Genomic DNA, 14,443 nt, shown 5'->3' on the forward strand with positions numbered 1-14,443 from the left:
TGGACGGGCATATTTAACACTCATTTCCCACCAGGAAGAGGAATTAACCAAAGGCTCAGCGTGCCCTGCCAGAAGCAGATTAGGGCCTGAAGCAGTCTTGTGGGTTTGCGGCCAGCTCACAAGTAAGCGAGTTGAAGAAAGGAGCTCAGGGGCCCTGTAATTCACAAACATGCAGAGTTATAAATGACAGATAACGTCCAAAAATATATTGAAGTGAGGCTGCGAAGAGGACTTGAAAGCGGGGCAGAATTTCAGGAAACCGATTTCAGGAGGTAGACTGGATTTGCATTTAAAGCATAGGAAAAGAGGCAGAACATCGAAAATGATGCACTTGGCAAAAAAAGGCGTATGAGTTTGTTCCTGAATATATTCAGGAACAAACACATACGCCCTTTTTGGCAAACCAAGCAAGCTTGCAATGGAAATCCGAACTACTATGAAGTGTCACTTCCCCCCGGTCTAAAGGGCCATCTGAGAAAAGTGTAAAATCAAGAAAGGCAAGACAGGCCATGGGGAAAAAGGAGCCTTGTTATGCTGATGGGCGGGATGTAAATTGCCAACAGCCACCCTGGAGAAGTGTATGGTGTTTCCTGATACATCTGAAAAACAAAGCAACAGAGTCTAGGGCATTTCCACTTATGGTCCTATAGCTTAGGGAAATTAAAATCAAAAAGACACAGCCACCCCAAACTTTGGGACGGCTCTGTTTACAGGAACCTCTTCTACAGTACAAGTTAAATATCCCAGAGAACAAATAATTGATAAAGAAGTTGCGGTACTTACGGACAACAGAATACCACTCAGCAATGAAATCTGTGTCACCAGGCCTGTACCAGCATAATGAGTGGATTGAGGCACGGTGATTCTAAGTGAAATAAGTCACACAGAAAAAGAAACATCATAAGGTATCACTAATGCACGGAATGTAAGCTTGGCTACACATGAACTGAATTACAAAACAGAACAGGGTCTCAAGTTTAGAAGACCAACTTATGCTTGCTTAAGGGGAAAGGTGAGTTGGGGTGCTGCATAAAACCAGAGTTTGAAATTAGCACAGATACCGTTCCATAAGCCAAATATGTAATAGACAAGACCTACCCCTTGCTCAACGAAATGGACTCAACAATGAGGTATCACCTCACACCTGTTAGAATGGGCATCATCTGAAAATCTACAAACAACAAATGCTGGAAAGGGTGTGGAGAAAAGGAACCCTCTTCCACTATTGTTGGGAATATAAATTGATACAGTCACTATGGAGAACAATATGGAGTTTCTTAAGAAACTAATAATAGAATTACCATATGATACAGCAATCCCAGTACTGTACATATACCCAGACAAAACCATAAATCAAAAAGAGACATTCACTGCAATGTTCATTGCATCACTATTTACAATATCGAGGTAATGGAAGCAACCTAAATGCCCACAGACAGACGAATGCATAAAGATGTGGTACATATATAAAATGGAATATTACTAAGCCATGAAAGGAATGAAATTGGGTCATTTGTAGAGACGTCGATGGATCTAGAGACTGTCATACAGAGTGAAGTAAGTCAGAAAGAGAAAAACAAATCTTGTATATTCATGCATATATGTGGAACCTAGAAAAACTGTACAGATTAACCGTTTTGCAAGGCATAAATAGAGCAACAGATGTAGACAACAATCGTATGGACAGCAAGGGGGGAAAGCTCTTGGGGGGTGGTGGTGGGAGGAGTTGAGAGATTGGGATTGGCATGTAAACATTTATATGTATAAAATAGATAACCAATAAGAACCTGCTGTATAAAAATATAAAATAAAATTCAAAATTAAAAAGAAATAAAATTTAAAAAATAAAACAGAAAAAACAATTATTCCCTTCACATACATGTATTTATATGAATAAATTATTTCCATGCTTATATCTGTAAATACAAAAAAGAGGAATAAGATCTACCTTGAACCAAAAACGAAAAAGAGAAAAAAAAGAACAGAACCCACCAGTTACTCAGAGGAAAACCGTATCAGGGCACTTGGTCCAGTTGTAAATAATTCTGAAGTTGGTCAGTGGTGGGGAATCGTCTCCCATTCAGCCAGCAGCCCCCACACAACAAGCGTCCTCATTGCAAAGCTGGGGCACCGTGCCGAGGCATCTGTGAGTAAACGTGAGCTGAGCCCCAGGCCAGTTGCTGCTGAACTGTTCCCACCCTTCCCAGGTAAAACACCTGAATATATACAAGGACTTGAAAGCCTAGAGGAAGGGCCATGGAGCCACACGAGTGACAGCATGCCAGCTGACTTGGTGCCTGCAGGCCAGCCAGGATGGTCCTGGCCCTGGGTGCTCTTCTGGAAGATTTCCATTTCCCTGCCTGAGATACCCGTCCTGTCCCTGCCCCCACTGCTTTTTTCCTTCCTCACCTCTGCCCAGGGAGAAATTCCAGCAGCAGGTATGGGTGACACATCCTCTTCTTTAGCAGGTGGCAGCCTGGCAACTGCTGCAGAAAGTCCAGCAGAGCCCCACTCACACTGGGCCACCCACAAAGCCGTGGCCTCTCACTCCCTCCCACCAGCCCAGCACCGAGACTGCTGACAGGGCAGAGAAAATGGCGTCAGGCACAGCTGCAGGGGCTCTTGCTGCCTGGAGTGGTATTTATATTGATCTCAACCCAGGCACACCTGGGGAGGGCTGGCCAGCATGATAAGGCTGCCAAGGTCAGCCAATCATCACCCCTCAGGGGCTCACAGTTGCAGAAAATGGAACTTGCTGAACCGGCCAGGTCCAAGGAACACGTGTGGGCTCCTGAGAGTCAGGATAGACAAGGGGCTGCAGCTTTGGCTTGTTTTCTAATCATTTTATCTGGCCCATGAGTGGGAGACAACTTCAAGAAAACCCTCTCCTAATGAGAGGAACCCAGGAGTCAGGGAGAGGAGGGGTGGGTGGTGGTTGGAGACAGAGGCCTGGTGCCCTGGGTGCAGTGGAAGTCTCTGGAAGACCAGGTGGAGGGAGGCCACACAGAGTGATGCCCAGGGTCACAGACCTGTCGGAGCTGCTGTTTGTTAGTTCAAGTCCTGCTCTGAGGTGCTCTGTGTCAGCTCTGAGCGACAGGTGAGCTGGGGGTGCTCTTCAATGAGGGCTATGTGCATGGTTCCTGTTTGCCCAGCCCTGCCACGGTACCTGCAAGGGTAGCTCTGTATCCTGGGAGGGGCCTGACCACGAGAGCCCCGTGGGCTGGGTTGGGGGTGGGGTACCTGTCCAGGAGACCTCCATATCCTGGGATTGGCCTGACCACGAGAGCCCCATGGGCTGCTGGGGACCTGGTAAAGGATGTCAGGACAGTCAGTGAAGCCACCGAGGATATACCTCCAGTTGCTCCTGATTCCTACACCCTGCTGGTCATTCTACCAACCACCAGGACATGGTATTCTGTATTAGTCTTCAATGATGCCTTCTTTTGTTTTCCATTAGTCCCAGAGTCACAAGAAATTTTGGCTTGTGAGTGGCAGGACTCAACATACAACTAAAACAATACTTCCGGGCCGTCTTGCCCCAAGGGTTCAAAAATTCCCACACCATCTTTGGGGAAAGCTTAGCTAAAGACCGAAAAGTTCTACCTCTGGAAAAGGAAACCCTCCTTCAATATGCAGATGACATTCTGATCGCCAGCCCTACTAAGGAGGCCTCTGAACTACCAAGCCAATAAAGGATAGAAGTTGTCCAAGAAAAACCTCAAATATCACAGACTGCGGTGACCTGCCTGGGCTTCATTCTCACACAAGGTCAGAGAAGCCCATCCCAGGAAAGGGAAGAAACCATTTGCAGCCTTACCCCTTTCTAAAACTAGAAGACAGCTTAGGGGTTCCTGGGGAGGCCAGGGTTTGCTGCTTCTGGATCCCTAACTACAGTCTACTAGCTGGGCCTCTATATGAAACACTGAAAGGAAAAGATGATGATCCTTTTGAACAGAATCCAGAAGTGGCCTTTCAAGAATGGAAAGAGCAGTCAATTCAGACCCTTGCCCTGGAACTCCCTAATTGAGCTAAACCCTTTGACCTTTCCATTCCCGGTGAAAGGTGAATCGCCATTGGAGAATTAGTGCAACAACTGGGACCACTTGAAATGGAACAACGCAAGAATGCCATCCAGGTAGGATAAACTACAGTCACCAAGGGGCTTGGCCCACTGCCACATCTGGCCAAGATACTGGCGGTATCTAAAAACCTGGAAATCAGCAGCCCAAAAGGCCACCTCCCTCCTAAGGGAAAAGGACCCCACGTGGTGATCCTAATCACCAACCATGCCCTGAAGTTGCAGGGTTCGCTCCGTGGGCACACCGACCTCGAGTGAGGAGGCCCTCCAACTCCAACATCCAGAGAGATAACCGGGGGCAACAGGGCACCATGACGACTCGTGTGAACATCACTTGACCTGGAGTTTCTCTCATAAAACAACAATAGTGTGTCCCGAAGGAGTAGACTACTGCTTGCAGGACTTACTGCACCCGGAGGGGAGCTAATAATCTTGGCGGGGAACCGTATATCACACTGTCACCATAGAAAAGCCTACAGACACCGTGATGATGGTGGCCAATAAGACCGGCTGGACTCCTGTTTACTTCAAAAGGCTGTTGACTCAGTGGCCATCATGGTCCTTGATCACCACTGACCCTGGACTGTCTGGGAGTTGAGCGGGCAGGGCTCTGACACCTGGTGCTGTTTTTACGTTAATTCAGGGGCCTAATTGAAGAAAGAGCAGACTACTGGTCAGAGCATCTAGGCTGGCAGAAACGGTCAGCCTAAGGTGGCCGAACAAATGTGGGGCAGGGTGAAACCGGCCCCCACAGCGTCTCTGCACATCTCTTTCCTGGACCCTTAAAGGTCATTAGAATCTATAACACTTCCAATGCTGGTGCTCAGGCGGACACGCAGGGAGGCAGGGGTCCTGGGGCCAATCAACGTCACCTGGGGGCTGCTGGGGAGAAGTTCTGACCCTCGTCCCCTGGTATGAGGGCTCCCAACTCAGCACTCAGCAGTTACAGAAGAAGGGTCTGCACCCTCAGCACTCCAAGAATGAGGAATGGGACAAAAGGCAGAGGATGGGTTTGTCCCCAGCAAAGCCCATTAAAAATCCCTGGGAGATAAAGATAGAATCTGGGCAATAAAGTCAAGTCTGACCTTTTTTATCCTTTGTGCTTTGTCTAATTTCACGTGCTCCTAGGGTCCCGCATGCAGAGGTTCCACACCCGGCACTTCAGACCAGATTTCCTAGTGCAGAATGGCTGGGTCGACACCTCAGCTCCTGGGGCCCAGTGCAGACTCCGAGATATAGAGCCTGAGCTGCAGCCAACCGGGCCCTCGAGAGCTCCGCCCCCTCCCTCCCACTGACTCTGACAGGATCTCTACACAGCAGCCCAGCCCACAGCCCACGGGGTAGTGCATGCTCTCACCTCTCCATTCTCTGATCAAAATATAAAGTTTCCTTTGCTTGGGAACCAAACTCAGTCTCGATCTGTTAGCCCCAATGACACTGGGCAGGGGGACACTTGTTGGGGTCCACTCTGGAGGATCAGTAACAGAAATTGAGACTATTGTAACTTCAATGAACAGATGTGTGAGCCAAACTGTACTTAACATAGAACAGTTTATAAGGCTCGGGTAAAAATAAGATGTTTCTAACACTTCCATTTGATATTTCCATCACTTTATTATAAGCAAGTTCAGTGAAAAGGTTTGTCTTATTTGTCAGGTCAATATTAGAGAAATGAAGTGATTTCATTCCAAGGATGTACATCTAATAATCTTGGTTAAAGCTTCAATCTTGTTTTAAATGCTTTTCCATTGAAAATGATACCTCTCTTTCAGCTCCCCCATTTCTGAGAAGTATAAAATCTTATAATTTATTATTACCAAAGGGGAAAGGTGGGAGGAGGGATAAATTAACAGTTTGGAATTAACACATACACACTGCTATGTATAAAATAGATCATCAACAAGGAACTACTGTATAGCACAGGGAACTACACTCAATATTTTGCAATAACCTATAAGGGGAAATAATCGGAAAAAGAATAGATATTTTTATTGACATCATCTATCAATGACAGTTAAAGTGTAACCTAAGGGAAGCCAGTGGTGAGTGCTTCTGACCCTGAAGACTTCAATCATCTAAAGTTTGGACTCTGCCTATTTCCCAAGGCCCTTAATGAACATATGTGTAGCCGTAGCTTAAAAAACTCCCCAGTTTGGGTTTCGGGGAGACACTGATTTTGAAAAAGCCCTGGTGTTCTCCTTACATGAATGGGACTCTTCCTACTGCTAAAACATGTCTGTCACACCCAGAGGATGGTATACCGTCTGATCGGGAAGAGTTTGGAAAAGGCATCTCATCTCCTCATCTCCTGGTGCTCGGGTTCACCCGTCCAGCGTCTTTACTAACAGTCTCCCCACTTGGAGATGTCAGCACTGTCAACATCCTGTTGTGTACAGTTTGGAATTTGTCCAGAGGATGAAGCGGAAGGATGAGGAACAATGAGAGACAAGTCCTAGGTGTTCAGACAGGCACATGTCACTCTAATTTCCAATCAGGAAGACGAATTGACCAAAGGCTAGGGTTGCCCATGGAAACAGTATAGGGCTTGAGGAAATCCCACTGCTTTGTGGCCAGTTCCCATAAACACAAGTTGAACAATGGAACTCAGGGGCAGTAAAATTCATGAAACTGCAGAGTTGAAAATATCTATCACTGAAAAATGTCTTGAGGAAAGTCAGAGAAAAGGATTGGTAAGCAAGGGAGAATGGCAGGAAAGGGATTTGAGGAGGTAGAAAGGACTCGCCATTAAGCACAAGAAAAGGGGCCGAACATTGCCAACATTGCAGTTGGCCAAAAAGGCTGTATGCGTTTTTTTCTGTATATATTCAAGAAAAGGGCATACACTTTTTTAGCCAACCAAACAGGTGGGCACTGGAAATCAATACTACAAAAGATATCACTTCGCATCAGTCAGAAGAGCCATCCTCATAAAGTGTAAACACCAGAAATGCAGGACAGGACAAGGAGAAGAGGGAGCCCTGTGAGGCTTATAGTGGAAATGTATATTGCCAACGGCCATTCTGGAGAAGTGTATTGTGTTTACTAAAGCATCTAAAAAATGAGCTACAGAGCATAGGGCACTTGCACTCATGGGCGTATATCTTGGGAAAAACAAAAATCGAGAGGACACAGACACCCTAATGTTTACTGCCTCTCTGTTTAAAAGATCCTCGACTAAGATATAACTTCAATGTCTCTGGAGGGAAAAAATGGATAGAGATGTGGTACTTATGTAGAGTGGAATATTACTCAGCCTGGAAATCAATGAAATATGGCCAGTTGTAACAACTCCGGAGGAGTTACGTATGATCATTCTAAGTGACATAATTCAAAAAGAAAAAGACACATATCATAAGATATCACTTAAAGGTGGAATCCAAAATGGCTACACATGCAATAAATTACAAAACAAAAACATAGTCAAATATGTAGAAAACACACGTAAGGCTGCTAAACGGGAAAGGTGGGGAGGGGTGAGGCATCATCCAGGAGGTTGAAATTAGCAAAGATACCATTCCAAATACCAAACTGATAATCAACAAGGCCTACACGGTAGCTAAAAGAACTGCACTCAGCACACTCAAGTCACCGGAAAAGAATATCTATGACTGGTAAGAATCTGAAAAAGAATTTATTGATGTCTCTCTGTACGTGAATCAAGTGGATGTACAGCAGCAAGAAACAGAGCTTTGAAAATCAGCTGTAACCAATATAGTAATAAATTGAAAAAAATAAACGACAGAGAGACAGAGAAAACCTCTTACAACTTTTCCTCAGGGACGGTGATGCAACATGGATTGAACACATCTAGACCTACAGCAGGATGAGACATAAGGCTGGAAACTGTTCGCGCTAAGAGAAATGTGAGGTTGGGTGAGGAAATGCACACCCTTTAAAGTAATACTGCCTGGTACCCATTCAATGGGTCCCAAATCTGCAGGTTCAAGGAATCTTCCTACAGCTAAAACATGCATGGAAAACCCAGAGGACTGTACACCATGTGATCGGGAGATGTGTCTAAAATGCACCTCATTTATCCTCTCTTGGTGCTCCTGTTCATCATTCCAGCCACGTTACTTAGAATCTCCCCACTTAGAGAATCAGCACATTTAAACTTCTGTTTCACACATTTTGCAAATTGTGAGGAGGATGAACGGGAAGAGGGGGAACCAATGAGAGAATAGTTGTAGGGGTTTGGACAGGCACATGTCACTCTAATTTCCCATTAAGAATAAGAATTAAAAAGTGGCTCAGCCCGTCTCGCTGGAGCCAAAATAGGGCCTGAAGCAATCCTGCGGCTTTGAGGCCAGCTCACAAAAGAGCAACTTCAAAAATGGAGCTCAGGGTCACTGCAATTCACAAACCTGCAGAGTTATAAATGAAAACTAACGTCCAAAAATATGTTGAGGTAAGGCAAAGAAGAGGATCTGAATGCAAGACAGAATTGCAAGAAACAGATTTCAAGAGATAGATTGGACTCATCTTTAAAGCACATGAAAAGCGGCAGAATTTCGACAATGATGCAGTTGGCCCAAAAGGGAGTATGCGTTTTTTCCTGAATATATCCAGGAAAAAACGCATACGCACTTTATGGGCAACCAAGCAAGCAAGCAATGCAAATGTGCACAACAAAGAAGTCTCATTTCCCACCGGTCAAAAGGGCCATCCGAAAAAATTGTAAAAACCAGAAATGCAGGACAGGCCATGGAGAACAGGGAGCCTTTATACGCTGATGGACAGTGTGTGAACTGCCGAGAGCCACTCCGGAGAAGTGTATGGTGGTTCCTAAATCATCTAAAAAACAGAGCTACAGAGCATAGGGCACTTCCAATCACGGGAGTATATCTAAGGAAGTCTAAAAATCAACAAGACACAAGCACACCACAGTTTAGGGCTACTCTGTTTACAAGAACCTCAACTTCAGTACACCTTAAATATCCCAGGAAAGAGAACAATGGATAAAGAAAATGTGGTACTTATGTACAATGGAATATCTCTTCACCATGAAATCAATGTAATAAGGCTAGTAGAAGGATAAAGAGTGGATTTAGGTCCGATAATACTACTTGAAATAAGTCAAACAGAAAAAGAAACATATCATAAGATATCACTTATAGAGGGAGGATAAATATGGCTGCACAAAAAATGAATTACAAAACAGAACAGTGTCTCACATTTAGAAAACACACTTATGTCAGCTTAAGGGGAAAGGAGAGGTGGGGTGATGCATAAAACCAGAGTTTGAAATTAGCACAGATACCGTTTAATAAACCAAATAGGTATTAGACAAGATCTACACCTTGCTCAATGAACTGGCCTCAACACACCCTATACACCGCAGAGAAATATATCTGAGTAATAAGAATCATAAAACCCATGTATTGATATATCTCCATAAGGGAATCAAGTGTGTGCAGAGCGGCACAAACACAGCAGTGAAAATGAGCTAAACCCCATTATAGAAATAAATTTTAAAACCAAAACGCAGAAACAATGAAAGAGAGAAAAATTCTTACAAAATTCGCTCAGGGGCTGTGATGCAACCTGGAATGACCACATATAAACCCACAGCTGGATAAGACATAATGCTGGACACTTGGGGCTGAGAGGATTGGTGAGCTTTGGTGAGCAACTGCCGAAAGTTTAATGCAATACTTCATGTTACTCATTCCAAGGGTCCCAACACTCCAGGTTGAAGGGAATCTTCCTACAGCTAAACCATGCATGGGAAATCCAGCAGATGGTATACCATATGATCGGGAAGGGTTTCTAAAACGCACCTCATTTTCCTCTCCAGGGGTTCCGGATCAACATTCCAGCCACTTTACTAACAACATCCCCACATGGAGAGTCAACGCCTTTAAGTTCCGGTATCGCACAGTCTGCAGTTAGTGCAGAGGATGAATGGGAATAGGGGGAACCAGTGAGAAAATAGCTGTAGTGGTTTCAATGGGCACATGTCACTCTAATTTCACATAGGAAGAAGAATTAACCAAAGGCACAGCAAGGTGCCCTAGAAGAAGAATAGGGCCTGAAGAAATCCTGTGGATATGAGGCAAGATCACAAAAATAAGAGCTGAAAAATGGAACTAAGGGAAACTGCAATTCAAAAACCTGCAGAGTTATACAGGCCAACTATTTTCCAAAAGTATATTGAGGTAAGGCTATGAAGAGGCACTGACAGCAAGGCAGAATTGCAGGAAACCGATTTCAGGAGGTAGACTGGAATTGCATCGAAAACATATGAAAAGACTCAGAACATTGACAATCATGCACTTGGCCAAAAAGGGCGCATGCGTTTCTTCCTGAATATATTCAAGAAGAAATGCATACGCAATTTCTGGCCAACCAAACAAGCTTGCAAAGGAAATCTGCACTACAATGAAGTCTCACTGCCCCCCAGTCAAAAGGGCCATCTGAAAAAAGTGTAAAATCCAGAAAGGCAGGACAGGCCATGGAGAACTGCGAGCCTTGTTATGCTGATGGGCGGGATGTAAATTGCCAACAGCCACTCTGGAGAAGTGTATGGTGTTTCCTGAAACATCTAAAAAACAAAGCAACAGAGCCTAGGGCACTTCCACTTATGGTCCTATAGCTTAGGGAAATTAAAATCAAAAAGACACAGCCACCCCAAATTTTGGGACGGCTCTGTTTACAAGAACCTCGTGTACGGTACAAGTTCAATATCACAGAAAGCGAAAAGTGGATAAAGAAGTTGTGGTACTTACGTACAATGCAATATCACTCAGCAAAGAAATCTATGTCATCAGGCCCATAGCAGCATAATGAGTGGATTCAGGTACGATGATTCTAAGTGAAATAAGTCACACAGAAAAAGAAACATCATAAGATATCACTACTACACGGAATGTAAACTTGGATACACAGGAACTGAATTACAAAAGAGAACACGGTCTCAAATGTAGAAAACCAACTTATGCTTGCTTAAGGGGAAAGGTGAGTTGCGGTGCTGCATAAAACCAGAGATTGAAATTAGCACAGATACTGTTCCATAAGCCAAATATGTAATAGACAAGAGCTACTCCTTGCTCAATGAAGTGGACTCAACACCCCATATTAAACGCCTAAGAATATACCTGACTAGAAAGAATCTTAAAACCTATGGATTTATATGTGTCCGAAAGAGAATCAAGCGTGTGTAGAGTGGCATAAACGCAGCAGGGATAGGATTGGTGAGGTTCGGTGAGCAAATGCAGACACTTTGAAGTCATATTGCATGGTACCCATTCCATGGTTCTCAACTCTTCAGGTTTAAGGGATTCTTCCTTCAGCTAAAACATGCATGTGGAACCCAGAGTATGATCCACCGTGTGATCGGGAAACGTGTTCAAATGTGTCTCAGTTTTCGTCCCCTGGTACTCGGGTGCAACATTCCAGATGCTTTACTAACACTCTCCCCACTTGGAGAGTCAGTGCCTTTAACCTCCTGTTTGGCCCAGTTTGCAATTTCTGCGTAAGATGAACAGGAATAGGGAGAACCAATGAGAGACTAGCTGGAGGTGTCTGGACGGGCAAATTTAACTCTCATTTCCCACCAGGAAGAGGAATTAACCACAGGCTCAGAGTGCCATGCCGGAACCACACTAGGGCCTGAAGCAATCCTGCGGTGTTGCGGCCAGCTCACAAGAAAGCGAGTTGAAGAAAGGAGCTCAGGGGCACTGTAATTCACAAACCTGCAGAGTTATAAATGACAGCTATCGTCCAAAAATATATTGAAGTAAGGCTGCCAAGAGGACTTGAAAGCGGGGCAGAATTACAGGAAACCGATTTCAGGAGGGAGACTGGAATTGCATGTAAAGCATAGGAAAAGAGGCAGAACGTCCACAATGATGCACTTGGCCAAAAAGGGCGTATGCGTTTTTTCCGGAATATATTCAGGAAAAAACGTATACGCACTTTTTGGCAAACCAAGCAAGATTGCAAAGGAAATCTGCACTACAATGAAATCTCACTGCCCCCCGGTCAAAAGGGCCACATGAAAAATGTGTAAAATCCAGAAAGGCACGACAGGCCATGGAGAACTGGGAGCCTTGTTATGCTGATGGGCCTGATGTAAATTGCCAACAGCCACTCTGGAGAAGTGTATGGTGTTTCCTGAAACATCTAAAAAACAAAGCAACAGAGCCTAGGGCACTTCCACTTATGGTCCTATAGCTTAGGGAAATTAAAATCAAAAAGACACAGCCACCCCAAAATTTGGGACGACTCTGTTTACGAGAACCTCGTTTACGGTACAAGTTCAATATCACAGAAAGCGAAAAATGGATAAAGAAGTTGTGGTACTTACGTACAATGCAATATCACTCAGCAATGAAATCTATGTCATCAGGCCCATAGCAGAATAATGAGTGGTTTCAGGTACGATGATTCTAAGTGAAATAAGTCACACAGAAAAAGAAACATCATAAGATATCACTAATACACGGAATGTAAACTTGGCTACACAGGAACTGAATTACATAACAGAACAGTGTCTCGAATGTAGAACACCAACTAATGCTTGCTTAAGGGGAAAGGTGAGTTGGGGTGCTGCATAAAACCAGAGATTGAAATTAGCACAGATACCGTTCCATAAGCCAAATATGTAATAGACAAGAGCTACTCCTTGCTCAACGAAGTGGACTCAACACCACATATTAAACGCCTAAGAATATACCTGACTAGTAAGAATCTTAAAACCTATGGATTTATATGTCTCCGAAAGAGAATCAAGCGTGTGTACAGCAGCATAAATGCAGCAGTGATATGATTCGTGATGTTGGGTGAGAAAATGCAGACCCTTTGAAGTCATATTGCATGGTACCCATTCCATGGGTGTCAACTCTCCAGGATTAAGGGATTCTTCCTTCAGCTAAAACATGCATGTGGAACCCAGAGTATGATCCACCATGTGATCGGGAAACGTGTTCAAATGTGTCTCAGTTTTCGTCCCCTGGTACTCGGGTGCAACATTCCAGACGCTTTACTAACACTCTCCCCACTTGGAGAGTCAGTGCCTTTAACCTCCTGTTTGGCCCAGTTTGCAATTTCTGCGTAAGATGAACAGGAATAGGAAGAACCAATGAGAGACTAGCTGGAGGTGTATGGACGGGCAAATTTAACTCTCATTTCCCACCAGGAAGAGGAATTAACCAAAGGCTCAGCGTGCCATGCCAGAACCACACTAGGGCCTGAAGCAATCCTGCGGTGTTGCGGCCAGCTCACAAGAAAGCGAGTTGAAGAAAGGAGCTCAGGGGCACTGTCATTCACAAACCTGCAGAGTTATAAATGACAGCTATCGTCCAAAAATATATTGAAGTAAGGCTGCCAAGAGGACTTGAAAGCGGAGCAGAATTGCAGGAAACTGATTTCAGGAGGTAGACTGGAATTGCATGTAAATAATAGGAAAAGAGGCAGAACGTCCACAATGATGCACTTGTCCAAAAAGGGCGTATGCGTTTTTTCCTGAATATATTCAGGAAAAAACGCATACGCCCTTTTTGGCCAACCAAGCAAGCTTGTAAAGGAAATCTGCACTACAATGAAGTCTCATTGCCCCCCGGTCAAAAGGGCCATCTGAAAAAAGTGTAAAATCCAGAAAGGCAGGACAGGCCATGGAGAACTGGGAGCCTTGTTATGCTGATGGGCGGGATGTAAATTGCCAACAGCCACTCTGGAGAAGTGTATGGTGTTTCCTGAAACATCTAAAAAACAAAGCAACAGAGCCTAGGGCACTTCCACTTATGGTCCTATAGCTTAGGGAAATTAAAATCAAAAAGACACAGCCACCCCAAAATTTGGGACGACTCTGTTTACGAGAACCTCGTTTACGGTACAAGTTCAATATCACAGAAAGCGAAAAATGGATAAAGAAGTTGTGGTACTTACGTACAATGCAATATCACTCAGCAATGAAATCTATGTCATCAGGCCCATAGCAGCATAAAGAGTGGATTCAGGTACCTGACTTGTAAGAATCTTAAAACCTATGGATTTATATGTCTCCGAAAGAGAATCAAGCAAGTGTACAGCGGCATAAACGCAGCAGTGATACGATTGGTGATGTTCGGTGAGCAAATGCAGACCATTTGAAGTCATATTGCATGGTACCCATTCCATAGGTCTCAACTCTCCAGGTTTAAGGGATTCTTCCTTCACCTAAAACAGGCATGTGGAACCCAGAGTATGATCCACCGTGTGATCGGGAAATGTGTTCAAATATGTCTCAGTTTTCATCCCCTGGTACTTGGGTGCAACATTCCAGACGCTTTACTAACACTCTCCCCACTTGGAGAGTCAGTGCCTTTAACCTCCTGTTTTGCCCAGTTTGCAATTTCTCCGGAAAATGATCAGGAATAGGGAGAA

Source organism: Orcinus orca, chromosome 2 (genome assembly GCF_937001465.1).
Source record: "Orcinus orca chromosome 2, mOrcOrc1.1, whole genome shotgun sequence".
Lineage (NCBI taxonomy): Eukaryota > Metazoa > Chordata > Mammalia > Artiodactyla > Delphinidae > Orcinus > Orcinus orca.